The 27,542-nt window shown below is 51.7% G+C and overlaps 1 long non-coding RNA gene across 1 annotated transcript; it reads left to right on the top strand.

Annotated features, from left to right (window-relative positions):
* Nucleotides 1-1,623: 1,623 nt before the first annotated feature.
* LOC132378152 (uncharacterized) lies at nucleotides 1,624-26,694 on the top strand. Its single transcript, XR_009506902.1, has 3 exons — nucleotides 1,624-1,945; nucleotides 6,779-7,012; nucleotides 26,516-26,694. It is a non-coding gene; the product is annotated as an uncharacterized LOC132378152 (long non-coding RNA).
* Nucleotides 26,695-27,542: the final 848 nt, after the last annotated feature.

Genomic DNA, 27,542 nt, shown 5'->3' with positions numbered 1-27,542 from the left:
TTCCGTACCAGGCCATGATGCAACCAGTCAGGATGCTCTCCACTAATGAGGAAGAGAGGGAGGAGCTTGAGGGCCTCACTGCGAAGGGGACAGAGATCTGGGGGGAGTGTGGAGGGTCTCTGATCCCTCTGCTGACAGGATGAGTGAGGAGATCTGATATGCAAAGCCCTCCCTGCAAATGGCATATCTCAATTTAGTCTGGTTCTTTTTCTCTCTCTTTTTCCCCCCTCACTATAATCTCCCCCCAGCCCTACCTTTCTTTCTCTTTTATTTCCCATAATTCTCCACCTTCCCCAGCCCATTTCCCTTCAGCATATCACTTCCCAGCTCTCTACTTCATCCCTCCCCCACCCCACCTTATCCCCCTCCACCATCCCATGTTACTTCACTCCTGATGAAGGGTTTCAGCCCGAAACATCGTCAGTCCCTCCTCCCATAGATGCTGTCTCGCCTGCTGAGTTCTGCCAGCATTTTGTGTTTTTATTTACTTCCAGCATCTGCAGATTCACTCGTGTTATCTCAATAAGCTGGCCTGACTGAGGGAAGACCCACATGCCCATGGGTTAACTTCATGGGAACTTGGATCGCAGGGCAAGAACCATTCTTGGATACATTAATCGGGCCTCTGGGGACGCTTATGTAAGTACCACAAGTGCATTGGTTCGGTGTGAGCTTGTGGGCTGTAGCTTGTATCTTATCCACTGACAGTCTGCCAGTGAGATGCTAACGCAGGACTTGATAAGCCTGTGGTTAAAACCTATTCAAAGCTGGGATGTGGGAGCAATTTCTTCCTAATCAGCTCCCTAATAAGCTCTCTAATCATCTCTGCATGATTGGGTGACTCCACGAATGTAGAGAGAGTCTTGAACTGTCTGGTATTCCTGATTTTGTGTATTTTTTAATTTAAGTTTATTTTTGAAATAAAGCAGTCACGCTATCACTGGATACTGAGGAGCCAGACCCCATCTCACAACATCTCAAAGGCTTACCGAGGAAGCGAATGGCATTGATGAATTGTAAGGGAACATAGGGAAATGCATGTCCCCATTGTTTTTAGTGTAAATATTATGAAAATTGCATATTTTTGAGATGAAAATTACTGTAAGGATCATAGAGAAAGACGCCCATGTAATGCTAACTACATATATGAATAAATTATATTTAAAATTAAATCTAATGTTAGAATCATAAAGATTGCATTTACTGTATACATTAAAGAATTTGGTCAAAATAAATTGCTGTAAGAATTGCACGGAAATACATCATTTTCATGTCTACTGCATAAATATAACTAATAAGGTCTATTTTTGAAATAAAATTAATTAATAATAGTGAAATATGTATTTATACTATAATTGTATGTATTATACATCATAATGAATAAATATTAAAAATAACATTCATAGTAAGTCATGTATTGACTGTATGTATTAAGTATATTTTTGAAATAAAAGTGACTAAGTACTGATTGCATTTGCAACACATATTGTAGTTGATTTTTGAACTAAAAGGTAGGTGTTACAGTGTAAAATAAATGATGTGGAACGGAGGCCTCCTCTCCCCGTTGCCAAGCCTGGATCCTCCCCCACTCACAACACACGCTAAGGACAGTCCCTCAGGGTGTAGAGGCTGGAATCCTGTGCCAGCAGATCTACTGCTGCCCTGCAAACAGGCCTGGCAGTTGATTAAACAGCCTGCGTGTCTGTTAGAAAAAACAATAAAGCTTTGGAAGGAGGACTCTCAAGAGACAACTTCTTGGGACACATGGCAACGCAGTGAGCAGGTCAGGTCAGCCAGAGGACTGCGAAGCTTCTCAGGCAGGCAGCTGGCAAGCAGAGACGATATCTGCTCTCGGTCCTCCCTCTCGGTTCCAATATCTGTAGTTTTCATTGGGAATACGGACAAAGAAAGCAATGGCTACTGTTTATAGATCAGCTTTCACAAGGTAAGGATGCCCCTCACTGCTTCCCAATGCATGGATTATTTTTGCTGCAAGGCAGTCAGTGTACTGTGTGAAACACAGTGGCCAACTTGAATCATAAAGCCATAAGATTTAGGAGCAGAATTCAGCCACTTGGCCCATCAATTCTGCTCTGCATTTCAAGCATGGCTTTTTCTTTGTTTTCTGTAAGCCCTAACCCCCTCACCTATTAGTCTCTGCTTTAAACACAACCAGTGACTTGGCCTCCATAGCTCTCAATGGCAATGAATTCTATGGATTCACCAACCTCTGCCTGAAGAAAGCCCTCCTCATCTCTGTTTTAATGGGGTACCCCTTTTTTTTCAGGCTGTGCCTTTGGATCCTGGACTCTCCTACTAATGGAAACATCCGCTCTCTCTAAGTTATTCAGGACTTTCTGTGTCAAGTAGTTTTCAATGAGATCCTCCCTACTGAACTCCATTGAGGACAGACTCAGAGACATCAAATGTTCCTCATATGCTAATCTTTTCATTCCTGGGATTATGTTTGTGAACCTCCATTGGACCCTCTTCATGGCTATTTTTCTTAGAAAGGCCCAAAATTGCTCACAACATTCCAAGTTGGTGTGAACACTGCCTTCCAAAGCCTCACCAGTACTTACTCTTAATCTTCCCAAAATGAATGCTGACACTACACTTGCAAGTTAACCTTAAGGGAGTCCTGACCTAGGACTTCTAAGTCCTGTTGTACCCCTGAATTCCGAATTCTCTCCCCATTTAGAAAATAGTCTATATCTTTATTCTTGCCAAAGTGCATAGCCCCATCCATCCTGCACTGTATTCCATCTACCACTCCTTTGCCCATTCTCCCAACCTGTAGATTCCCAGCCTACGACACTGCCCGTCCCTCCACCTATCAAGGTATCGTCTACAAACATGGCCACAATGCCACCAATTTCTTCATCCAGATCACTTACGTAAAAAGTCTAAAGTTGCATTTTTGACACTGATTTGACCCATATCCCTCAAAACGTTTGCAATCTGTGTACTTATCCAATTGTTTTTTAAACATGGTTATTGTACCTTCCTCAAACTCTTCCTCTGGCTCATTCCATACGCCTGTATGTGCCAAAGAGTGTCTGTGTGTTTCCCGTGTGTACCCTATTTGTGCTGTGTGTGCCCTGTGTATCTTGTGTATCCTGTGTTTACCTTGTGTGTGTTTATGTGTACTGTGTGTGTTCTGTGAGTGAACTGCATGAGGGCTCAATACGGGCTCCTCTCCCTCTAAGCCCAACCCCACTGTGCTCTGCCCACCATCAGGACCCTCCGCAGCTCTCAGCTCCCCCTGCTGGCAGAGACCGGAAGCAATTCCACTCGCCGTGCTCAAACAATGGAACCGACCGGGGTGATTGATAAGTTTGTGGCCTAAGGTAGCTAGCACATTTATTTTTCCTACATTTACACACTTACTCCAGCGGTCATGGAGCATATGGATCCTTTCTTTGTAGAAGTCGGCATCTTGAACCTCCAGAAGTGGTCCACAGCAGGGGTGATTGATAAGTACTTGGCCTAGGGTAGAAGGAGATGAGTTATTAACTTCAAACATTCTGCATTTTCACTCAAAGAGTTGAACTACATGTACATGTAACGAGAGCTGTATAACTCATCTCCTTCTGCCTTAGGCCATGACCTTATCAATCACTCCTGCTGTGGACCACCTGAAGGGCCAAGACACTCCCGTTACGTGCATGTGCAGTTCAACTCTTTGAGTGATAATGCAGAAAGTTTGAAGTTAATAACTCATCTCCTCCTACCTTAGGCCACAATCACCCCTGCTGTGGACCACTTCTACCAAGAAGGGACCCATATGCTCCACGATCGCTGGACTAAGTGTGTAAATGTAGGAAGGGACTATGTTGAAAAATAGATGTGCTAGGTTTTCTAAAATGGACTCCTTCTACTGTAGGCCACAAACTTATCAATCACCCATCGTATGACTCAGTCCACCCAGACCCCACGAGTAATTCACCTTCCCCCTATCTGCCTCGGGCCGAGTGGTTTTGTGGCCTGCCAGAGGAAGCGAGGGGGCAGGAGAGAAGGTCACACAGTTACTGGCAGCCACCACAGGGTCGAGGTACTGCTTCCTGGGTTCCGTGGGAAGACCTTACCTTCACCACAACAAAAAGAGGAATTGGTGCTCGGGGCTTTTTGTTTCTCAGGTCTTGTAGCCTGTAGTTGCACTGCTGTGATCTACGTGAGCGAACTCACAATGTCAGATGCTGCTGGCAGGTGATCTGCTCGGTGAGCAACGCCCTTTGGTCCGCCCGAAATTCGTTGATCTTGCGGCACAGCTGGATATCCGTGCAGGAATGTTACTGACCGGCGCATTCCGGCCTGCAGGAATACGAGCTGAGGGACGTACTAAAGCCTGGCTCAGTGGGAAGGATTACGGTACAGGGTTCTTCCACTACGGCAGAGGGTGGAAGCTCCCGAATTAACGCAGCAGTGTACCACCTCATGAGTGACTGCAGTGCTACTGATATGTATGAAAGCATTGACTATGAAGGTGAAGAATGGAAAGGCATTGCACAGTTTATGTTTGTGTTTTGTGTTCTTAATAAAGTTTATTTTGATACATGAAGAAACTCACAGATTGAACAGCATCTGCAACCGGGCTGAGTTGGCATTGGAGGCCCAAGTCTACTGCAGTAAGCGGGAGGCCATGCTCTTTGGCACCTGGCCCAGCCAATCCTCCATCCCCTTCACTGACAGCTCAGACTACGCTAGGCTGCTCCTTACCACCCATAGCTCAGTATTCAACATCAAATTGCATTATCTCGGGTCGCAAGACCCTGCAGCGGATAGTGAGGTCAATTGAGAAGTTCATCGAGGTCTCTCTTCCCGCCATCACAGACATTTACACTGCACACTGCATCCACAAAGGAAACAGCATTATGAAGGACCCCATGCACCCCTCATACAAACTCTTCGTCCTCCTACTGTCTGGGAAAAGGCTCTGAAGCATTCGGGCTCTCACAACCAGACTACGTAACAGTTTCTTTCCCCAAGCTATCAGACTCCTCAATACCCAAACCCTGGACTGACACCGTACTGCCCTATTGTCCTGTTTATTATTTATTGTAATGCCGGTACTGTTTTTGTGCACTTTATGCAGTCCAGTGTAGGTCTGTAGTCTGGTGTAGCTTTCCCTGTGTTATTTTTTTATTTCGTAGTTCAGTCTAGTTTTTTGTACTGTGTCATATAAACCATGGTCCTGAAAAACTTTGTCTCATTTTTACTATGCACTGTACCAGCAGTTATGGTCGAAATGACAATAAAAGTTGACTTGACTTATCCCTCAAGATTCAAAAATCAGGCTTCTGTACCTCCCTCTGCAACTGGATCCTTGACTTCCTCATCATTAATAACAGATCAGTAATAACATCTCCTCCTCACTGACAATCAACATGGGCACCCCTCAAGTATGCATGCTCAGCCCACTGCTCTACGCTCTCTACTCTTAAAAACCATGTGGTCTTAAGTGTACAGCTCAATCACTGTTTATAACTTCACCAAATGATTCTTGGCAGAACATCAGCTGGTTGAGTGGTATCACAACAACAACCTCACTCTCAACCCCAGCAAGTCCAAGGAATTCATTGTGGACTCTCGGAAAGGGAAATCGGGAGACATGCTAGTCCTCACTGGAGGGTCAGCAGCTTTATCTTCCTGGATGTTAAGATGTCAGGATCTATCTTGGGCCCAACGTATTGAGGCAACCACAAAGAAGGCCCAGCAGCAAGCTCTGCTTCACGAGGAGTTTGAGGACATTTAGCAGGTCACCAAATCTCTGCAGATGTCCGGTACTCTGCTGGGTTGCATCGCTGCCTGGCGTGCGGGCTTGAGTGCGCCAGTTTGAAAGAGGCTGCAGCCTTCTCTCTCACTGGCACAGGCCTCCTACCGTCAAGGACATCTTTAGGAGTTGGTGCCTCGAAAAGATTAAAAGCCCTCACCTTCTGGGACATATTGTGTTACCACTCTACAGGAGCCTGAAGACCTGCACTCAAGGTTTAAAGAACAACTTCCTCCTCTCTGCCAGCAGATTTCTGAATGATCCACAAATCCATGGATCACTTCATTATTTGCCTTTTATACTATTTACACATTTTTGTAACTTCCAGTAATTTTTATGAATTGCAATGAACTGCTGTTGCAAAACAATCAATATCAGGACATGAGTGTGTGAAAATAAACCTATTTCAGTTCCTGATGTTTAACTACCTGAATGTGTTGGGGTTCTGATTCGCAAGGCTGTGGTGTGTAACAAGGTGAGTAACTTTAAATTCCTTGGTATTATTGTATCAGAGGGCCTGGCTTGGTTGTTTGTTCTTCTTTGTTTCGGAATAATTGTTCATAATTTTTATTGTATTTCTTTATTTTCCTGTAAAAGCCCCCACCAGTGCCACCCAACCTGCCGAGTTCCTCCAGCTCCCTGGTGTGTCACTCCAGGCTTCCGGCATCTGCTGTCCCTTGTGCCTACAAGCACGCAGCACAACGTTAGCACCCAAGCTGGGACTGGTAGGGTTAGTGCTGGGATCTTCACTTCCTTGGCAGTCATTTGAAAACCTCATCAGAAGAGCCTGGTGAATGTGTTTGAATTTAACAGTCACTGAACAGCTCCTGAAAATGGAGTCACCCCCAACAGTGAGGCTCATTCTGCTGGAGCATGTCACTCAGGTACCTGACACCGGGCTGCTGGGAAAACACCCTCTTTTACTTTAATCCTACCTGAATCCTGCTCTTAATTCTCCCCAGCTGCACACCAAGGGTAATTTACAGTGGCATTTAACCTACCCAGGCTCACGTCTTCAGGATGTTGGAGGAAACTGAAGCACCCAAGGGAAACAGACGAGGACCTGCAAACTGCACACGGACAGCTGGTGAGGACGGCACTGAAGCCGGTCTCCAGAGCTTTGAGACAAAGGGCTGCCTCAGCCCTGCAGATGGGGTTGTACGTGGATCAGTCAAAGTCAAACCGGATGATGGGACTGACACGAAGGGCTTCGTTACATCAGACTGTTTAACCCTCGGAGTAAGTGGCAAAAATGGTATATCCTCAGGGTGTATGTGTGTGTGTGTGTGTGTGTGTGATCGTGTATGTGTGTGTGTGTGTGTGTGTGTGTGAGTGTGTGTGTGTGTGTGTGTGTGTGTGGGTGTGATTGTGTGTGTGTGTGTGTGGGTGTGTGTGTGTGTGGGTGTGGGTGTGTGTGGGATTAGGTGTGTGTGGGAGTGCATGGTGTATGTAAGTGTGCTTGTGTGTGTGTGTGTATGATTAGGTGAGTGTGTGATTAGGTGTGCGTGGGAGTGCATGGTGTATGTAAGTGTGATTGTGCTTGTGTGTGTGTGTATGATTAGGTGTGTGTGGGATTAGGTGTGTGTGGGAGTGCATGGTGTATGTAAGTGTGATTGTGCTTGTGTGTGTGTGTATGATTAGGTGTGTGTGGGATTAGGTGTGTGTGGGAGTGCATGGTGTATGTAAGTGTGATTGTGCTTGTGTGTGTGTGTATGATTAGGTGTGTGTGGGATTAGGTGTGTGTGGGATTAGGTGTGTGTGGGAGTGCATGGTGTATGTAAGTGTGATTGTGCTTGTGTGTGTATGATTAGGTGTGTGTGGGAGTGCATGGTGTATGTAAGTGTGATTGTGAGTGTGTGTGTGTGTGTGCGATTAGGTGTGTGTGGGAGTGCATGGTGTATGTAAGTGTGATTGTGCTTGTGTGTGTGTATGATTAGGTGTGTGTGGAATTAGGTGTGCGTGGGAGTGCATGGTGTATGTAAGTGTGTGTGTGTGTGTGTGTGTGTGTGTGTGATTAGGTGTGCGTGGGAGTGCATTGCATCATGCATGTAAGTGTGAGTGTGTGTGCGTGTGTGTGTGATTAGTTGTGCGTGGGAGTGCATGGTATATGTAAGTGTGATTGTGTGTGTATGTGTGTGATTAGGTGTGCGTGGGAGTGCATGGTGTATGTAAGTGTGATTGTGTGTGTGTGTGTGTGTGTGTGTGTGTGTGTGTGATTAGGTGTGCGTGGGAGTGCATGGTATATGTAAGTGTGATTGTGTGTGTATGTGTGTGATTAGGTGTGCGTGGGAGTGCATGGTGTATGTAAGTGTGATTGTGTGTGTGTGTGTGTGTGTGTGTGTGTGTGTGTGATTAGGTGTGCGTGGGAGTGCATTGCATCATGCATGTAAGTGTGAGTGTGTGTGCGTGTGTGTGTGATTAGTTGTGCGTGGGAGTGCATGGTATATGTAAGTGTGATTGTGTGTGTATGTGTGTGATTAGGTGTGCGTGGGAGTGCATGGTGTATGTAAGTGTGATTGTGTGTGTGTGTGTGTGTGTGTGTGTGTGTGTGTGTGTGTGGGATTAGGTGTGCGTGGGAGTGCACAGTTTGTGCCTGGTGCAGGAAGAGACGGGGACACAGTTTGTGTCTGGTGCAGGAAGAGACGGGGACACAGTTTGTGTCTGGTGCAGGAAGAGACCGGGACACAGTTTGTGTCTGTTGCGGGAAGATACGGGGACATAGTTTGTGTCTGGTGTGGGAAGAGACGGGGACCCAGTTTGTGTCTGGTGCTGGAAGAGATGGGGACACAGTTTGTGTCTGGTGCGGGAAGAGATGGGGACACAGTTTGTGTCTGGTGCAGGAAGAGATGGGGACACAGTTTGTGTCTGGTGGAGGAAGAGACCAGGAAAGAGTTTGTGTCTGGTGAAGGAAGTGACGGGGACACAGTTTGTGTCTGGTGCGGGAAGAGACTGGGACACTGTTTGTGTCTGCTGCAGGAAGTGACCAGGACACAGTTTGTGTCTGGTGCTGGAAGAGACCGGGACACAGTTTGTGTCTGGTGCAGGAAGAGACGGGGACACAGTTTGTGTCTGGTGCGGGAAGAGATCGGGACACAGTATGTGTCTGGTGCGGGAAGAGACGGGGACACAGTTTGTGTCTGGTGCGGGAAGAGACGGGGACACAGTTTGTGTCTGGCGTGGGAAGAGACGGGGACCCAGTTTGTGTCTGGTGCGTGAAGAGACAGAGACACAGTTTGTGTCTGGTGCAGGAGGAGACGGGGACACAGTTTGTGTCTGGTGGAGGAAGAGACCAGGAAAGAGTTTGTGTCTGGTGAGGGAAGAGACGGGGACACAGTTTGTGTCTGGTGCGGGAAGAGACCAGGAAAGAGTTTGTGTCTGGTGAGGGAAGAGACGGGGACACAGTTTGTGTCTGGTGCAGGAAGTGACCAGGACACAGTTTGTGTCTGGTGCAGGAAGAGACGGGGACACAGTTTGTGTCTGGTGCAGGAAGAGACCGGGACACAGTTTGTGTCTGGTGCAGGAAGAGACGGGGACACAGTTTGTGTCTGGTGCAGGAAGAGACCGGGACACAGTTTGTGTCTGGTGCAGGAAGAGACGGGGACACAGTTTGTGTCTGGTGCAGGAAGAGACCGGGACACAGTTTGTGTCTGTTGCGGGAAGATACGGGGACATAGTTTGTGTCTGGTGCAGGAAGAGATGGGGACACAGTTTGTGTCTGGTGCAGGAAGAGATGGGGACACAGTTTGTGTCTGGTGCAGGAAGAGATGGGGACACAGTTTGTGTCTGGTGGAGGAAGAGACCAGGAAAGAGTTTGAGTCTGGTGAGGGAAGAGACGGGGACACAGTTTGTGTCTGGTGTGGGAAGAGACTGGGACACTGTTTGTGTCTGGTGCAGGAAGTGACCAGGACACAGTTTGTGTCTGGTGCTGGAAGAGACCGGGACACAGTTTGTGTCTGGTGCAGGAAGAGACGGGGACACAGTTTGTGTCTGGTGCAGGAAGAGACCGGGACACAGTTTGTGTCTGTTGCGGGAAGATACGGGGACATAGTTTGTGTCTGGTGTGGGAAGAGACGGGGACCCAGTTTGTGTCTGGTGCGTGAAGAGACAGAGACATAGTTTGTGTCTGGTGTGGGAAGAGACGGGGACCCAGATTGTGTCTGGTGCAGGAAGAGATGGGGACACAGTTTGTGTCTGGTGCAGGAAGAGACGGGGACCCAGTTTGTGTCTGGTGCAGGAAGAGACGGGGACACAGTTTGTGTCTGGTGGAGGAAGAGACCAGGAAAGAGTTTGTGTCTGGTGAGGGAAGAGACGGGGACACAGTTTGTGTCTGGTGTGGGAAGAGACTGGGACACTGTTTGTGTCTGGTGCTGGAAGTGACCAGGACACAGTTTGTGTCTGTTGCGGGAAGATACGGGGACATAGTTTGTGTCTGGTGCAGGAAGAGATGGGGACCCAGTTTGTGTCTGGTGCAGGAAGAGATGGGGACACAGTTTGTGTCTGGTGCAGGAAGAGACGGGGACACAGTTTGTGTCTGGTGCGGGAAGAGACTGGGACACTGTTTGTGTCTGGTGCAGGAAGTGACCAGGAAACAGTTTGTGTCTGGTGCTGGAAGAGACCGGGACACAGTTTGTGTCTGGTGCAGGAAGAGACGGGGACACAGTTTGTGTCTGGTGCAGGAAGAGATCGGGACACAGTATGTGTCTGGTGCAGGAAGAGACGGGGACGCAGTTTGTGTCTGGTGCGGGAAGAGACCGGGACACAGTTTGTATCTGGTGCAGGAAGAGACGGGGATACAGTTTGTGTCTGGCGTGGGAAGAGACGGGGACCCAGTTTGTGTCTGGTGTGTGAAGAGACAGAGACACAGTTTGTGTCTGGTGCAGGAAGAGACCAGGAAAGAGTTTGTGTCTGGTGAGGGAAGAGACAGGGACCCAGTTTGTGTCTGGTGTGGGAAGAGACGGGGACACAGTTTGTGTCTGGTGCTGGAAGAGAACGGGACACAGTTTGTGTCTGGTGCAGGAAGAGACGGGGACACAGTTTGTGTCTGGTGCGGGAAGAGAACGGGTCACAGTATGTGTCTGGTGCGGGAAGAGACGGGGACGCAGTTTGTGTCTGGTGCGGGAAGAGACCGGGACACAGTTTGTGTCTGGTGCAGGAAGAGACGGGGACACAGTTTGTGTCTGGTGTGGGAAGAGACGGGGACCAGTTTGTGTCTGGTGTGGGAATAGACAGGGACCCAGTATGTGTCTTGTGTGGGAAGAGATGGGGACACAGTTTGTGTTTGTTGTGGCAAGAGACGGGACACAGATTGTGTCTGGTGCGGGAAGAGACCGGGACACAGTTTGTATCTGGTGCAGGAAGAGACGGGGACACAGTTTGTGTCTGGCGTGGGAAGAGACGGGGACCCAGTTTGTGTCTGGTGCGTGAAGAGACAGAGACACAGTTTGTGTCTGGTGCAGGAAGAGACGGGGACACAGTTTGTGTCTGGTGCATGAAGAGAACGGGTCACAGTATGTGTCTGGTGCGGGAAGAGACGGGGACGCAGTTTGTGTCTGGTGCGGGAAGAGACCGGGACACAGTTTGTGTCTGGTGCAGGAAGAGACGGGGACACAGTTTGTGTCTGGTGTGGGAAGAGACGGGGACCAGTTTGTGTCTGGTGTGGGAAGAGACGGGGACACAGTCTGTGTCTGGTGCGGGAAGAGACGGGGACCCAGTCTGTGTCTGGTGCAGGAAGAGACAGGGACACAGTTTGTGTCTGGTGCGGGAAGAGACCGGGACACAGTTTGTATCTGGTGCAGGAAGAGACGGGGACACAGTTTGTGTCTGGCGTGGGAAGAGACGGGGACCCAGTTTGTGTCTGGTGCGTGAAGAGACAGAGACACAGTTTGTGTCTGGTGCAGGAAGAGACCAGGAAAGAGATTGTGTCTGGTGAGGGAAGAGACGGGGACCCAGTTTGTGTCTGCTGTGGGAAGAGACGGGGACACAGTTTGTGTCTGGTGCTGGAAGAGACCGGGACACAGTTTGTGTCTGGTGCAGGAAGAGACGGGGACACAGTTTGTGTCTGGTGCGGGAAGAGAACGGGTCACAGTATGTGTCTGGTGCGGGAAGAGACGGGGACGCAGTTTGTGTCTGGTGTGGGAAGAGACGGGGACCAGTTTGTGTCTGGTGTGGGAATAGACAGGGACCCAGTATGTGTCTTGTGTGGGAAGAGATGGGGACACAGTTTGTGTTTGTTGTGGCAAGAGACGGGACACAGTTTGTGTCTGGTGTGGGAAGAGACCGGGACACAGTTTGTGTCTGGTGCAGGAAGAGACGGGGACACAGTTTGTGTCTGGTGCGGGAAGAGACGGGGACACAGTATGTGTCTGGTGTGGGAAGAGACGGGGACACAGTCTGTATCTGGTGCAGGAAGAGACGGGGACACAGTCTGTATCTGGTGCCGGAAGAGACGGGGACCCAGTCTGTGTCTGGTGCGGGAAGAGACGGGGACACAGTTTGTGTCTGGTGCGGGATGAGACGGGGACATAGTTTGTGTCTGGTGTGGGAAGAGACGGGGACCCAGTTTGTGTCTGGTGCGGGAAGAGACGGGGACACAGTTTGTGTCTGGTGTGGGAAGAGACGGGGACACAGTTTGTGTCTGGTGCAGGAAGAGACGGGGACACAGTTTGTGTCTGGTGTGGGAAGAGACGGGGACACAGTTTGTGTCTGGTGTGGGAAGAGACGGGGACCCAGTTTGTGTCTGGTGCAGGAAGAGACGGGGACACAGTATGTGTCTGTTGCGGGAAGAGACGGGGACACAGTCTGTGTCTGGTGCGGGAAGAGGCGGGGACCCAGTCGGTGTCTGGTGCGGGAAGAGACGGGGACACAGTTTGTGTCTGGTGCTGGAAGGGATGGGGACACAGTTTGTGTCTGGTGCAGGAAGAGACCGGGACCCAGTTTGTGTCTGGTGTGGGATGAGACGGGGACATAGTTTGTGTCTGGTGTGGGAGGAGACCGGGACACAGTTTGTGTCTGGTGCGGGAAGAGAACGGGTCACAGTATGTGTCTGGTGCGGGAAGAGACGGGGACGCAGTTTGTGTCTGGTGCTGGAAGAGACCGGGACACAGTTTGTGTCTGGTGCGGGAAGAGACGGGGACCCAGTTTGTGTCTGGTGCAGGAATTGACGGGGACACAGTTTGTGTCTGGTGCAGGAAGAGACGGGGACCCAGTTTGTGTCTGGTGTGGGAAGAGACCGGGACACAGTTTGTGTCTGGTGCAGGAAGAGACGGGGACCCAGTTTGTGTCTGGTGCGGGAAGAGACCGGGACACAGTTTGTGTCTGGTGTGGGAAGAGACCGGGACACAGTTTGTGTTTGGTGCGGGAAGAGACCGGGACACAGTTTGTGCCTGGTGCAGGAAGAGACGGGGACACAGTTTGTGTCTGGTGCTGGAAGAGACGGGGACCCAGTTTGTGTCTGGTGTGGGAAGAGACCGGGACACAGTTTGTGTCTGGTGCGGGATGAGACGGGGACATAGTTTGTGTCTGGTGCAGGAAGAGACGGGGACCCAGTTTGTGTCTGGTGCTGGAAGAGATGGGGACACAGTTTGTGTCTGGTGCAGGAAGAGACCGGGACCCAGTTTGTGTCTGGTGTGGGATGAGACGGGGACATAGTTTGTGTCTGGTGTGGGAGGAGACCGGGACACAGTTTGTGTCTGGTGCGGGAAGAGAACGGGTCACAGTATGTGTCTGGTGCGGGAAGAGACGGGGACGCAGTTTGTGTCTGGTGCTGGAAGAGACCGGGACACAGTTTGTGTCTGGTGCAGGAAGAGACGGGGACCCAGTTTGTGTCTGGTGTGGGAAGAGACCGGGACACAGTTTGTGTCTGGTGCAGGAAGAGACGGGGACATAGTTTGTGTCTGGTGCGGGAAGAGACCGGGACACAGTTTGTGTCTGGTGTGGGAAGAGACCGGGACACAGTTTGTGTTTGGTGCGGGAAGAGACCGGGACACAGTTTGTGCCTGGTGCAGGAAGAGACGGGGACACAGTTTGTGTCTGGTGCTGGAAGGGACGGGGACCTAGTTTGTGTCTGGTGTGGGAAGAGACGGGGACACAGTTTGTGTCTGGTGCAGGAAGAGACGGGGACACAGTTTGTGTCTGGTGTGGGAAGAGACGGGGACACAATTTGTGTCTGGTGTGGGAAGAGACGGGGACCCAGTTTGTGTCTGGTGCAGGAAGAGACGGGGACACAGTATGTGTCTGTTGCGGGAAGAGACGGGGACACAGTCTGTGTCTGGTGCGGGAAGAGACGGGGACACAGTTTGTGTCTGGTGCGGGATGAGACGGGGACATAGTTTGTGTCTGGTGCAGGAAGAGACGGGGACCCAGTTTGTGTCTGGTGCTGGAAGAGATGGGGACACAGTTTGTGTCTGGTGCAGGAAGAGACCGGGACCCAGTTTGTGTCTGGTGTGGGATGAGACGGGGACATAGTTTGTGTCTGGTGTGGGAGGAGACCGGGACACAGTTTGTGTCTGGTGCGGGAAGAGAACGGGTCACAGTATGTGTCTGGTGCGGGAAGAGACGGGGACGCAGTTTGTGTCTGGTGCTGGAAGAGACCGGGACACAGTTTGTGTCTGGTGCAGGAAGAGACGGGGACCCAGTTTGTGTCTGGTGTGGGAAGAGACCGGGACACAGTTTGTGTCTGGTGCAGGAAGAGACGGGGACCCAGTTTGTGTCTGGTGCAGGAAGAGACGGGGACACAGTTTGTGTCTGGTGTGGGAAGAGACGGGGACACAGTATGTGTCTGGTGCGGGAAGAGACGGGGACCCAGTCTGTGTCTGGTGGAGGAAGAGACCAGGAAAGGGTTTGTGTCTGGTGAGGGAAGAGACGGGGACGCAGTTTGTGTCTGGTGCTGGAAGAGACCGGGACACAGTTTGTGTCTGGTGCAGGAAGAGACGGGGACCCAGTTTGTGTCTGGTGCAGGAAGAGACGGGGACACAGTTTGTGTCTGGTGTGGGAAGAGACGGGGACCAGTTTGTGTCTGGTGTGGGAATAGACAGGGACCCAGTATGTGTCTTGTGTGGGAAGAGATGGGGACACAGTTTGTGTTTGTTGTGGCAAGAGACGGGACACAGTTTGTGTCTGGTGTGGGAAGAGACCGGGACACAGTTTGTGTCTGGTGCAGGAAGAGACGGGGACACAGTTTGTGTCTGGTGCGGGAAGAGACGGGGACACAGTATGTGTCTGGTGTGGGAAGAGACGGGGACACAGTCTGTATCTGGTGCAGGAAGAGACGGGGACACAGTCTGTATCTGGTGCCGGAAGAGACGGGGACCCAGTCTGTGTCTGGTGCGGGAAGAGACGGGGACACAGTTTGTGTCTGGTGCGGGATGAGACGGGGACATAGTTTGTGTCTGGTGTGGGAAGAGACGGGGACACAGTCTGTGTCTGGTGCGGGAAGAGACGGGGACCCAGTCTGTGTCTGGTGCAGGAAGAGACGGGGACGCAGTTTGTGTCTGGTGCGGGAAGAGACCGGGACACAGTTTGTATCTGGTGCAGGAAGAGACGGGGACACAGTTTGTGTCTGGCGTGGGAAGAGACGGGGACCCAGTTTGTGTCTGGTGCGTGAAGAGACAGAGACACAGTTTGTGTCTGGTGCAGGAAGAGACCAGGAAAGAGTTTGTGTCTGGTGAGGGAAGAGACGGGGACCCAGTTTGTGTCTGCTGTGGGAAGAGACGGGGACACAGTTTGTGTCTGGTGCTGGAAGAGACCGGGACACAGTTTGTGTCTGGTGCAGGAAGAGACGGGGACACAGTTTGTGTCTGGTGCGGGAAGAGAACGGGTCACAGTATGTGTCTGGTGCGGGAAGAGACGGGGACGCAGTTTGTGTCTGGTGTGGGAAGAGACGGGGACCAGTTTGTGTCTGGTGTGGGAATAGACAGGGACCCAGTATGTGTCTTGTGTGGGAAGAGATGGGGACACAGTTTGTGTTTGTTGTGGCAAGAGACGGGACACAGTTTGTGTCTGGTGTGGGAAGAGACCGGGACACAGTTTGTGTCTGGTGCAGGAAGAGACGGGGACACAGTTTGTGTCTGGTGCGGGAAGAGACGGGGACACAGTATCTGTCTGGTGTGGGAAGAGACGGGGACACAGTCTGTATCTGGTGCAGGAAGAGACGGGGACACAGTCTGTATCTGGTGCCGGAAGAGACGGGGACCCAGTCTGTGTCTGGTGCGGGAATAGACGGGGACACAGTTTGTGTCTGGTGCGGGATGAGACGGGGACATAGTTTGTGTCTGGTGTGGGAAGAGACGGGGACCCAGTTTGTGTCTGGTGCGGGAAGAGACGGGGACACAGTTTGTGTCTGGTGTGGGAAGAGACGGGGACACAGTATGTGTCTGGTGTGGGAAGAGACGGGGACACAGTTTGTGTCTGGTGCAGGAAGAGACGGGGACACAGTTTGTGTCTGGTGTGGGAAGAGACGGGGACACAGTTTGTGTCTGGTGTGGGAAGAGACGGGGACCCAGTTTGTGTCTGGTGTGGGAAGAGACGGGGACCCAGTTTGTGTCTGGTGCAGGAAGAGACGGGGACACAGTATGTGTCTGTTGCGGGAAGAGACGGGGACACAGTCTGTGTCTGGTGCGGGAAGAGACGGGGACACAGTTTGTGTCTGGTGTGGGATGAGACGGGGACATAGTTTGTGTCTGGTGCAGGAAGAGACGGGGACCCAGTTTGTGTCTGGTGCTGGAAGAGATGGGGACACAGTTTGTGTCTGGTGCAGGAAGAGACCGGGACCCAGTTTGTGTCTGGTGTGGGATGAGATGGGGACATAGTTTGTGTCTGGTGTGGGAGGAGACCGGGACACAGTTTGTGTCTGGTGCGGGAAGAGAACGGGTCACAGTATGTGTCTGGTGCGGGAAGAGACGGGGACGCAGTTTGTGTCTGGTGCTGGAAGAGACAGGGACACAGTTTGTGTCTGGTGCAGGAAGAGACGGGGACACAGTATGTGTCTGTTGCGGGAAGAGACGGGGACACAGTCTGTGTCTGGTGCGGGAAGAGACGGGGACCCAGTCTGTGTCTGGTGCGGGAAGAGACGGGGACACAGTTTGTGTCTGGTGCGGGATGAGACGGGGACATAGTTTGTGTCTGGTGCAGGAAGAGACGGGGACCCAGTTTGTGTCTGGTGCTGGAAGAGATGGGGACACAGTTTGTGTCTGGTGCAGGAAGAGACCGGGACCCAGTTTGTGTCTGGTGTGGGATGAGACAGGGACATAGTTTGTGTCTGGTGTGGGAGGAGACCGGGACACAGTTTGTGTCTGGTGCGGGAAGAGAACGGGTCACAGTATGTGTCTGGTGCGGGAAGAGACGGGGACGCAGTTTGTGTCTGGTGCTGGAAGAGACCGGGACACAGTTTGTGTCTGGTGCAGGAAGAGACGGGGACCCAGTTTGTGTCTGGTGTGGGAAGAGACCGGGACACAGTTTGTGTCTGGTGCAGGAAGAGACGGGGACCCAGTTTGTGTCTGGTGCGGGAAGAGACCGGGACACAGTTTGTGTCTGGTGCAGGAAGAGACGGGGACCCAGTTTGTGTCTGGTGCGGGAAGAGACCGGGACACAGTTTGTGTCTGGTGTGGGAAGAGACCGGGACACAGTTTGTGTTTGGTGCGGGAAGAGACCGCGACACAGTTTGTGCCTGGTGCAGGAAGAGACGGGGACACAGTTTGTGTCTGGTGCTGGAAGAGACGGGGACCCAGTTTGTGTCTGGTGTGGGAAGAGACCGGGACACAGTTTGTGTCTGGTGCAGGAAGAGACGGGGACACAGTTTGTGTCTGGTGCTGGAAGAGACGGGGACCCAGTTTGTGTCTGGTGTGGGAAGAGACCGGGACACAGTTTGTGTCTGGTGCGGGATGAGACGGGGACATAGTTTGTGTCTGGTGCAGGAAGAGACGGGGACCCAGTTTGTGTCTGGTGCTGGAAGAGATGGGGACCCAGTTTGTGTCTGGTGTGGGAAGAGACGGGGACACAGTTTGTGTCTGGTGCGGGATGAGACGGGGACATAGTTTGTGTCTGGTGCAGGAAGAGACGGGGACCCAGTTTGTGTCTGGTGCAGGAAGAGACGGGGACACAGTTTGTGTCTGGTGTGGTAAGAGACGGGGACACAGTTTGTGTCTGGTGTGGGAAGAGACGGGGACCCAGTTTGTGTCTGGTGCAGGAAGAGACGGGGACACAGTATGTGTCTGTTGCGGGAAGAGACGGGGACACAGTCTGTGTCTGGTGCGGGAAGAGACGGGGACACAGTTTGTGTCTGGTGCGGGATGAGACGGGGACATAGTTTGTGTCTGGTGCTGGAAGAGACCGGGACACAGTTTGTGTCTGGTGCAGGAAGAGACGGGGACACAGTTTGTGTCTGGTGCGGGAAGAGAACGGGTCACAGTATGTGTCTGGTGCGGGAAGAGACGGGGACGCAGTTTGTGTCTGGTGTGGGAAGAGACGGGGACCAGTTTGTGTCTGGTGTGGGAATAGACAGGGACCCAGTATGTGTCTTGTGTGGGAAGAGATGGGGACACAGTTTGTGTTTGTTGTGGCAAGAGACGGGACACAGTTTGTGTCTGGTGTGGGAAGAGACCGGGACACAGTTTGTGTCTGGTGCAGGAAGAGACGGGGACACAGTTTGTGTCTGGTGCGGGAAGAGACGGGGACACAGTATCTGTCTGGTGTGGGAAGAGACGGGGACACAGTCTGTATCTGGTGCAGGAAGAGACGGGGACACAGTCTGTATCTGGTGCCGGAAGAGACGGGGACCCAGTCTGTGTCTGGTGCGGGAAGAGACGGGGACACAGTTTGTGTCTGGTGCGGGATGAGACGGGGACATAGTTTGTGTCTGGTGTGGGAAGAGACGGGGACCCAGTTTGTGTCTGGTGCGGGAAGAGACGGGGACACAGTTTGTGTCTGGTGTGGGAAGAGACGGGGACACAGTATGTGTCTGGTGTGGGAAGAGACGGGGACACAGTTTGTGTCTGGTGCAGGAAGAGACGGGGACACAGTTTGTGTCTGGTGTGGGAAGAGACGGGGACACAGTTTGTGTCTGGTGTGGGAAGAGACGGGGACCCAGTTTGTGTCTGGTGTGGGAAGAGACGGGGACCCAGTTTGTGTCTGGTGCAGGAAGAGACGGGGACACAGTATGTGTCTGTTGCGGGAAGAGACGGGGACACAGTCTGTGTCTGGTGCGGGAAGAGACGGGGACACAGTTTGTGTCTGGTGTGGGATGAGACGGGGACATAGTTTGTGTCTGGTGCAGGAAGAGACGGGGACCCAGTTTGTGTCTGGTGCTGGAAGAGATGGGGACACAGTTTGTGTCTGGTGCAGGAAGAGACCGGGACCCAGTTTGTGTCTGGTGTGGGATGAGATGGGGACATAGTTTGTGTCTGGTGTGGGAGGAGACCGGGACACAGTTTGTGTCTGGTGCGGGAAGAGAACGGGTCACAGTATGTGTCTGGTGCGGGAAGAGACGGGGACGCAGTTTGTGTCTGGTGCTGGAAGAGACCGGGACACAGTTTGTGTCTGGTGCAGGAAGAGACGGGGACACAGTATGTGTCTGTTGCGGGAAGAGACGGGGACACAGTCTGTGTCTGGTGCGGGAAGAGACGGGGACCCAGTCTGTGTCTGGTGCGGGAAGAGACGGGGACACAGTTTGTGTCTGGTGCGGGATGAGACGGGGACATAGTTTGTGTCTGGTGCAGGAAGAGACGGGGACCCAGTTTGTGTCTGGTGCTGGAAGAGATGGGGACACAGTTTGTGTCTGGTGCAGGAAGAGACCGGGACCCAGTTTGTGTCTGGTGTGGGATGAGACAGGGACATAGTTTGTGTCTGGTGTGGGAGGAGACCGGGACACAGTTTGTGTCTGGTGCGGGAAGAGAACGGGTCACAGTATGTGTCTGGTGCGGGAAGAGACGGGGACGCAGTTTGTGTCTGGTGCTGGAAGAGACCGGGACACAGTTTGTGTCTGGTGCAGGAAGAGACGGGGACCCAGTTTGTGTCTGGTGTGGGAAGAGACCGGGACACAGTTTGTGTCTGGTGCAGGAAGAGACGGGGACCCAGTTTGTGTCTGGTGCGGGAAGAGACCGGGACACAGTTTGTGTCTGGTGCAGGAAGAGACGGGGACCCAGTTTGTGTCTGGTGCGGGAAGAGACCGGGACACAGTTTGTGTCTGGTGTGGGAAGAGACCGGGACACAGTTTGTGTTTGGTGCGGGAAGAGACCGCGACACAGTTTGTGCCTGGTGCAGGAAGAGACGGGGACACAGTTTGTGTCTGGTGCTGGAAGAGACGGGGACCCAGTTTGTGTCTGGTGTGGGAAGAGACCGGGACACAGTTTGTGTCTGGTGCAGGAAGAGACGGGGACACAGTTTGTGTCTGGTGCTGGAAGAGACGGGGACCCAGTTTGTGTCTGGTGTGGGAAGAGACCGGGACACAGTTTGTGTCTGGTGCGGGATGAGACGGGGACATAGTTTGTGTCTGGTGCAGGAAGAGACGGGGACCCAGTTTGTGTCTGGTGCTGGAAGAGATGGGGACCCAGTTTGTGTCTGGTGTGGGAAGAGACGGGGACACAGTTTGTGTCTGGTGCGGGATGAGACGGGGACATAGTTTGTGTCTGGTGCAGGAAGAGACGGGGACCCAGTTTGTGTCTGGTGCAGGAAGAGACGGGGACACAGTTTGTGTCTGGTGTGGTAAGAGACGGGGACACAGTTTGTGTCTGGTGTGGGAAGAGACGGGGACCCAGTTTGTGTCTGGTGCAGGAAGAGACGGGGACACAGTATGTGTCTGTTGCGGGAAGAGACGGGGACACAGTCTGTGTCTGGTGCGGGAAGAGACGGGGACACAGTTTGTGTCTGGTGCGGGATGAGACGGGGACATAGTTTGTGTCTGGTGCAGGAAGAGACGGGGACCCAGTTTGTGTCTGGTGCTGGAAGAGATGGGGACACAGTTTGTGTCTGGTGCAGGAAGAGACCGGGACCCAGTTCGTGTCTGGTGTGGGATGAGACGGGGACATAGTTTGTGTCTGGTGTGGGAGGAGACCGGGACACAGTTTGTGTCTGGTGCGGGAAGAGAACGGGTCACAGTATGTGTCTGGTGCGGGAAGAGACGGGGACGCAGTTTGTGTCTGGTGCTGGAAGAGACCGGGACACAGTTTGTGTCTGGTGCAGGAAGAGACGGGGACCCAGTCTGTGTCTGGTGCGGGAAGAGACGGGGACACAGTTTGTGTCTGGTGCGGGATGAGACGGGGACATAGTTTGTGTCTGGTGCTGGAAGAGATGGGGACACAGTTTGTGTCTGGTGCAGGAAGAGACCGGGACCCAGTTTGTGTCTGGTGTGGGATGAGACGGGGACATAGTTTGTGTCTGGTGTGGGAGGAGACCGGGACACAGTTTGTGTCTGGTGCGGGAAGAGAACGGGTCACAGTATGTGTCTGGTGCGGGAAGAGACGGGGACGCAGTTTGTGTCTGGTGCTGGAAGAGACCGGGACACAGTTTGTGTCTGGTGCAGGAAGAGACGGGGACCCAGTTTGTGTCTGGTGTGGGAAGAGACCGGGACACAGTTTGTGTCTGGTGCAGGAAGAGACGGGGTCCCAGTTTGTGTCTGGTGCGGGAAGAGACCGGGATACAGTTTGTGTCTGGTGTGGGAAGAGACCGGGACACAGTTTGTGTTTGGTGCGGGAAGAGACCGGGACACAGTTTGTGCCTGGTGCAGGAAGAGACGGGGACACAGTTTGTGTCTGGTGCTGGAAGAGACGGGGACCCAGTTTGTGTCTGGTGTGGGAAGAGACCGGGACACAGTTTGTGTCTGGTGCAGGAAGAGACGGGGACACAGTTTGTGTCTGGTGTGGGAAGAGACGGGGACACAGTTTGTGTCTGGTGTGGGAAGAGACGGGGACCCAGTTTGTGTCTGGTGCAGGAAGAGACGGGGACACAGTATGTGTCTGTTGCGGGAAGAGACGGGGACCCAGTCTGTGTCTGGTGCGGGAAGAGACGGGGACACAGTTTGTGTCTGGTGCGGGATGAGACGGGGACATAGTTTGTGTCTGGTGCAGGAAGAGACGGGGACCCAGTTTGTGTCTGGTGCTGGAAGAGATGGGGACACAGTTTGTGTCTGGTGCAGGAAGAGACCGGGACCCAGTTTGTGTCTGGTGTGGGATGAGACGGGGACATAGTTTGTGTCTGGTGTGGGAGGAGACCGGGACACAGTTTGTGTCTGGTGCGGGAAGAGAACGGGTCACAGTATGTGTCTGGTGCGGGAAGAGACGGGGACGCAGTTTGTGTCTGGTGCTGGAAGAGCCCGGGACACAGTTTGTGTTTGGTGCGGGAAGAGACCGGGACACAGTTTGTGCCTGGTGCAGGAAGAGACGGGGACACAGTTTGTGTCTGGTGCTGGAAGAGACGGGGACCCAGTTTGTGTCTGGTGTGGGAAGAGACCGGGACACAGTTTGTGTCTGGTGTGGGAAGAGACGGGGACACAGTTTGTGTCTGGTGCTGGAAGAGACCGGGACCCAGTTTGTGTCTGGTGCTGGAAGAGACGGGGACCCAGTTTGTGTCTGGTGTGGGAAGAGACCGGGACCCAGTTTGTGTCTGGTGCTGCAAGAGACGGGGACCCAGTTTGTGTCTGGTGTGGGAAGAGACCGGGACACAGTTTGTGTCTGGTGTGGGAAGAGACGGGGACACAGTTTGTGTCTGGTGCTGGAAGAGACCGGGACCCAGTTTGTGTCTGGTGCTGGAAGAGACGGGGACCCAGTTTGTGTCTGGTGTGGGAAGAGACCGGGACACAGTTTGTGTCTGGTGTGGGAAGAGACGGGGACACAGTTTGTGTCTGGTGCTGGAAGAGACCGGGACCCAGTTTGTGTCTGGTGCTGGAAGAGACGGGGACCCAGTTTGTGTCTGGTGTGGGAAGAGACCGGGACCCAGTTTGTGTCTGGTGCTGGAAGAGACGGGGACCCAGTTTGTGTCTGGTGTGGGAAGAGACCGGGACACAGTTTGTGTCTGGTGTGGGAAGAGACGGGGACACAGTTTGTGTCTGGTGCTGGAAGAGACCGGGACCCAGTTTGTGTCTGGTGCTGGAAGAGACGGGGATAAGTGGCTGTCCTTCCTCCTTCTGGCATGTCGGGAAGTTCCCTAGGCAACGACCCGCTTCAGCCCTTTGGAGCTCCTGTTGAACAGGGACCCCTTGATTTGCTCAGGAGGACAAGCCCCAAGGCAGCATTGTGCCTCACAAACCAGGGATTGTCTGGACACCTGCAGAGAGGAGGCTTGGCGCAATCTGGGGGAGGGCCCAGCAGAACCAGAAGAGTTGATATGACGTAAGGCACGGCAATATGAGTTCACCCCTGGTCAGAAGGTCCTTCTGCTAATTCCCACCTCCACCAACAAACTCTCGTTCAAGTGGCAGGGGCCTTTTGAAGTCCTGAGGTAGCAAGGTGCAGTCTCTGGTGTTGCATCCGGGGAAAGGAGAGGCTTCTCTGACGTGTCCTGTCACCCTGCTGAGGGAGTGGAGGGAAAGAGAGGCCCGAAGCTCTCGTGGGTGGCACACCAAGTGGAGGAAGAGATGGCTGAGGACCCATAGTCACTGACATTGATCTATGGGCTTAACCAAGGCATTCATCATGGAATAAAACCGTAGGATGTTAGAATTTCTGTTTAATATGTTCCAATTCCACATCTGAAATAATTATTATGGTCTGGTCACGTGATCCCCCCCCCCCCCCCATCAGTGCAACAGTAGAATTTCCTGTACCTTCTAGGCCTGGTGGAGGCAGACTGAAGCCCTCGGTCTGGCTTTGCGAGAGACGTGTGGTTGGAGTTGACAGTTAGTGAACAGTTATATTAGAAAGTGAAAGGCAAAATGCATCGTGGAGAATGCCTCTGTATATTTGTAAATTTTCATACGTACATGTTTTGCTTTTCCTTCACAACTTTTCAGCAGCTTTTGCTCTTTTTTTTAACCTGGTAGTAAATAAACGTGCTCTTGCATCTTTCCATCTGTTGTTTTTCAACTGGTGACCCTTCTTGGGAATGCTTACCCACACCTTATAGCGAAGTGTGTGTGTGTGTGTGTGTGTGTGTGAGTGTGAGTGTGTGTGTGTGTGTGTGTGTGTGTGAGTGTGTGTCTGTGTGTGTGAGTGTGTGTGTGTGTGTGTGTGTGTGAGAGTGTGTGTGTGAGTGTGTGTGTGAGAGTGTCTGTGTCTGTGTGTGTGTGAGTGTGTGTGTGAGTGTGTGTGTGTGTGTCTGTGTGTGTCTGTGTGTGTGTCTGTGTGTGTCTGTGTGTGTGTGAGTGTGTGTGTGTGTGTCTGTGTGTGTGTGTGTGTGAGTGTGTGTGTGAGTGTGTGTGTGTGTGTGTGTGTGTGTGAGTGTGAGTGTGTGTGTGTGTGTGTGTGTGTCTGTGTCTGTGTGTGTGTGTGTGTGTGTGTGTGTGTGTGTGTGTGTGTGTGTGTGGTTACATGTGGATGTCGTTCCTGTGGATGTTACCATCGTGAAACACAAGCATTTCTCGTGGGTGAGGGCAAATCAGAAGCCACGGCTCACCGCAGAGGTCCATGGGAGATGGCTGAGGGATTATGTTGCTGCCTTTAGACTGGGAGATGCGGCGTTTCTTATGGAAGAAAGAAGTGTGCTTTCCCACTCAATCAGGAAGGCGAAATGGGAGCATTCTCAGAGAATTTAGTCACTCCTACGATACCAGAGACCTGGAGCACACGTGGCAGGGAATTCAGAGGGTTACAGTCTACAAGTCTACCCCGTGCATCACTGACCAGGATGCTTCACTCCCAGAGGCTGAATGTCTTCTACGCAGAACAAGGTGTTGGTGAGGAGGGCAGCCCTCCCCCCAGGGGAGCAGACACTCCGTCTGGCTGAAGCTGAAGTGAGGAAGACTGTGTCCAGAATCAACCCTCGCAAAACTGCAGGGCCCAATAATACAAGGGGTGATTGATAAGTTCGTGGCCCAAGGTAGAAGGAGATGAGTTATACAGCTCTCGTTACATGCACGTGCAGGTCAACTCTTTGAGTGATTATGCAGAAAGTTTGAAGTTAATAACTCATCGGGGTGATTGATATGTTTGTGGCCTAAGGTAGAAGGAGATTTTATTAACATAGAGCTGATCATGAAGCACATTAAAGCCTTTCTCCTGGCTACACTGACCCCTTTCCAGTTCGCTTATCGCTCAAATCAATCCACTAATGATGCAATAGCCTCTGCCCTCCACTCTGTTCTGTCCCACCTGGAGAATGGGGTCTCAGATGTCAGACAGCTGTTTATAGACCAGGTCAGCAGTTAACACCATCATACCCCAGCAACTGATGGGGAAACTGTCCTCACTGGGTCTCAGCACCTCCCACTGCAACTGGACCCTGGATTTCTTAACAGCAAGGCCACAGTCAGTCCGGGTGTGCAGCAACGTCTCTCGCCCCATTACGCTGAGCACTGGCACTCCCCAGGGCTGTGTGCTCAGCCCGCTGCTGTTCACACTGCTGACACACGACTGTGTCTCGGGATCCAGCTCAAACCGTGTCATCAAGTTTGCAGCTGACACAACGGTGGTTGGCTTATCAAGAATGGTGATGAGACGGAGGATAAAGAGGAAGTGGAGCAGCTGGTGGATTGGTGAGAGAAGAACAACCTAGGCCTGAATGTGGAGAAGACAAAGGGAATCACTGTGGACTTCAGGAAGGCGCAGACAAACCCTCCCCCTCTGCGAATGCACGGCTCCTCCATAGAGAGTGAAGTGCACCAAGTTCCTGGGAGGTCACATCATGGATGACCTCACCTGGTCCCTTCACATCACCTCCCTGCACAAGAAGGCACAGCAGTGCCTCCCCTTCCAAAGACTGAAGCAAGCAAGGCTCCCACCCTCCATCTTACAGGAGCACCATTGACAGCATCCTGACAAGTTGCATCTCCATCTGGTGCATCGGACCAGAAGTCCCCACGAAGGACTGTGGGAACAGCTGAGAGGATCATGGAGGTCTCCCTACCATCTATCAGGAGTGCTGCATACACAGGGCCCTTAGTATTATTAAGGATCCCACCCACCCATCCATCACCCTCTTCAACTTTCTACCATCAGGCAGGAGACTCCGATGCATAAAGACAAGAACGGTCAGGATAAGAAACAGTTTCTTCCCACAGGTCATTAGGCTCCTCAACTCCCAGACTTATTGCATTCAAAGTGTTGTGACACTGGTTAATCTGTTCCATACCTTACAATGTTTAATATTAATGCACTTTGTTATTTATGTGTGATTTTATCCTTACCTTCATAAGTTTTTGTGTTAGGTGTAATACAGTGTTTTTGGAGAACCGTTGTCTTGTTTCTATATACGTCCATTTAACAAGAAACTTGACTTGGTGTGTTTTGTTGTTTGCTGTGTCCTGTGTGGTTCTGCTGAGCATTGTGGGCTTGCTGTGATGTGTGCTAATACCTGTGGTCTGCCTCCCCAGTATATCGTTAGGTGTGTTTGTTGTTAACGCAGATAATACATTTCACTAAAAAACACAAGATGCTGGCAGTACTCAGCAGGCCAGACAGCATCTATAGGAGGAGATAGTGACGATGTTTCGGGCTGAAACCCTTCATCAGGAGTGTTTTTCAGCCCAAAACATCGTCACTACCTCCTCCCATAGATGCTGTCTGGCCTGCTGAGTTCTGCCAGCATTTTGTGTTTTTTATTTATTTCCAGCATCTGCAGATTCACTCGTGTTGCCTAATACATTTCACTTTCTGTTTCCAGGTACAGGTGATAAATAAATCCGAATCTGAAGATCCCCACCTTCTGGACTGTGCCTGCTTTTTGCAGCCACCATCAGGCACTAAGTACAGAATGCTCATTCCACATCACCTGGTTCAAGAACCAACCTACACAACCCTAATCACAATCTCAGTACAGTAACACTATCACCACTTTGCATCTAAATGCACTTTTTTTTTGCAATTGCGTTTGTTATTGTAAAAATTATCTATCATTTATGTCTAACTGATGCTTTTTTCTTCTAAGTGCTGCCTCTGATTACGTGGCTGTGATACTGCTGACGGGATGTTTTTCATTAACTTGTGAACGACAGTACACTCAACTTCGACTTTGGAAGAGGAGGCAAGCCAATATCCCACGGAACAGTTATTAGACAGTTAACAGCATAATTAAGCCATTCGTCATTGAGTCTGTTCCACCATTCCATCATGGCTGATTTATTATCCCACTCAAACCCATTCTCCTGCCTTCTCTACATTCACTCTACATTGTCAACGTTCGATAGGTTTCAATAAGAACCCCCACATTCTTCCAAACTCCAGTGATTACAGGCCTGGAACCATCAAATGCTCCTCATCCATTAACATTTTCATTCCTGGAATCATTTTCATGAGCCTCCTCTGTACCCTCTCCAATGCCAACCCATCTTTTCTTAGATAAGCCCAAAACTGCTACACAATCCTCCAAATACCTTATAAAGCCCAAGTATTACATCCTTGCTCTTTTATTCTAGTCCTCTTGAAAAAAATGCTAACCTTTGCATTTGTCTCTGACTCAACCTGCAAACTTACATTGAGGGAATTCTGCATGAGGATTCACAAGTCCCTCTGCCGCTCGGATTTTTGAATTTTCTCTCATTCAGAGCATAGTCTACACCTTCATTCCTTCTACCAAAGTGCATGGATATAAACTCCCCTACACTAGATTCCAGCTTCCTGTTCTTTGCCCGGTGTCCCAAATCTTTCTACAGACTCCCTGCTTCCTCAATATTACCTGTCCATTCACTTAT

This window comes from Hypanus sabinus, chromosome 19, assembly GCF_030144855.1.
Source record: "Hypanus sabinus isolate sHypSab1 chromosome 19, sHypSab1.hap1, whole genome shotgun sequence".
NCBI lineage: Eukaryota > Metazoa > Chordata > Chondrichthyes > Myliobatiformes > Dasyatidae > Hypanus > Hypanus sabinus.
The sequence above is the reverse complement of the archived record's forward strand: the minus strand, read 5'-3'. Positions and strand labels throughout refer to the sequence as shown.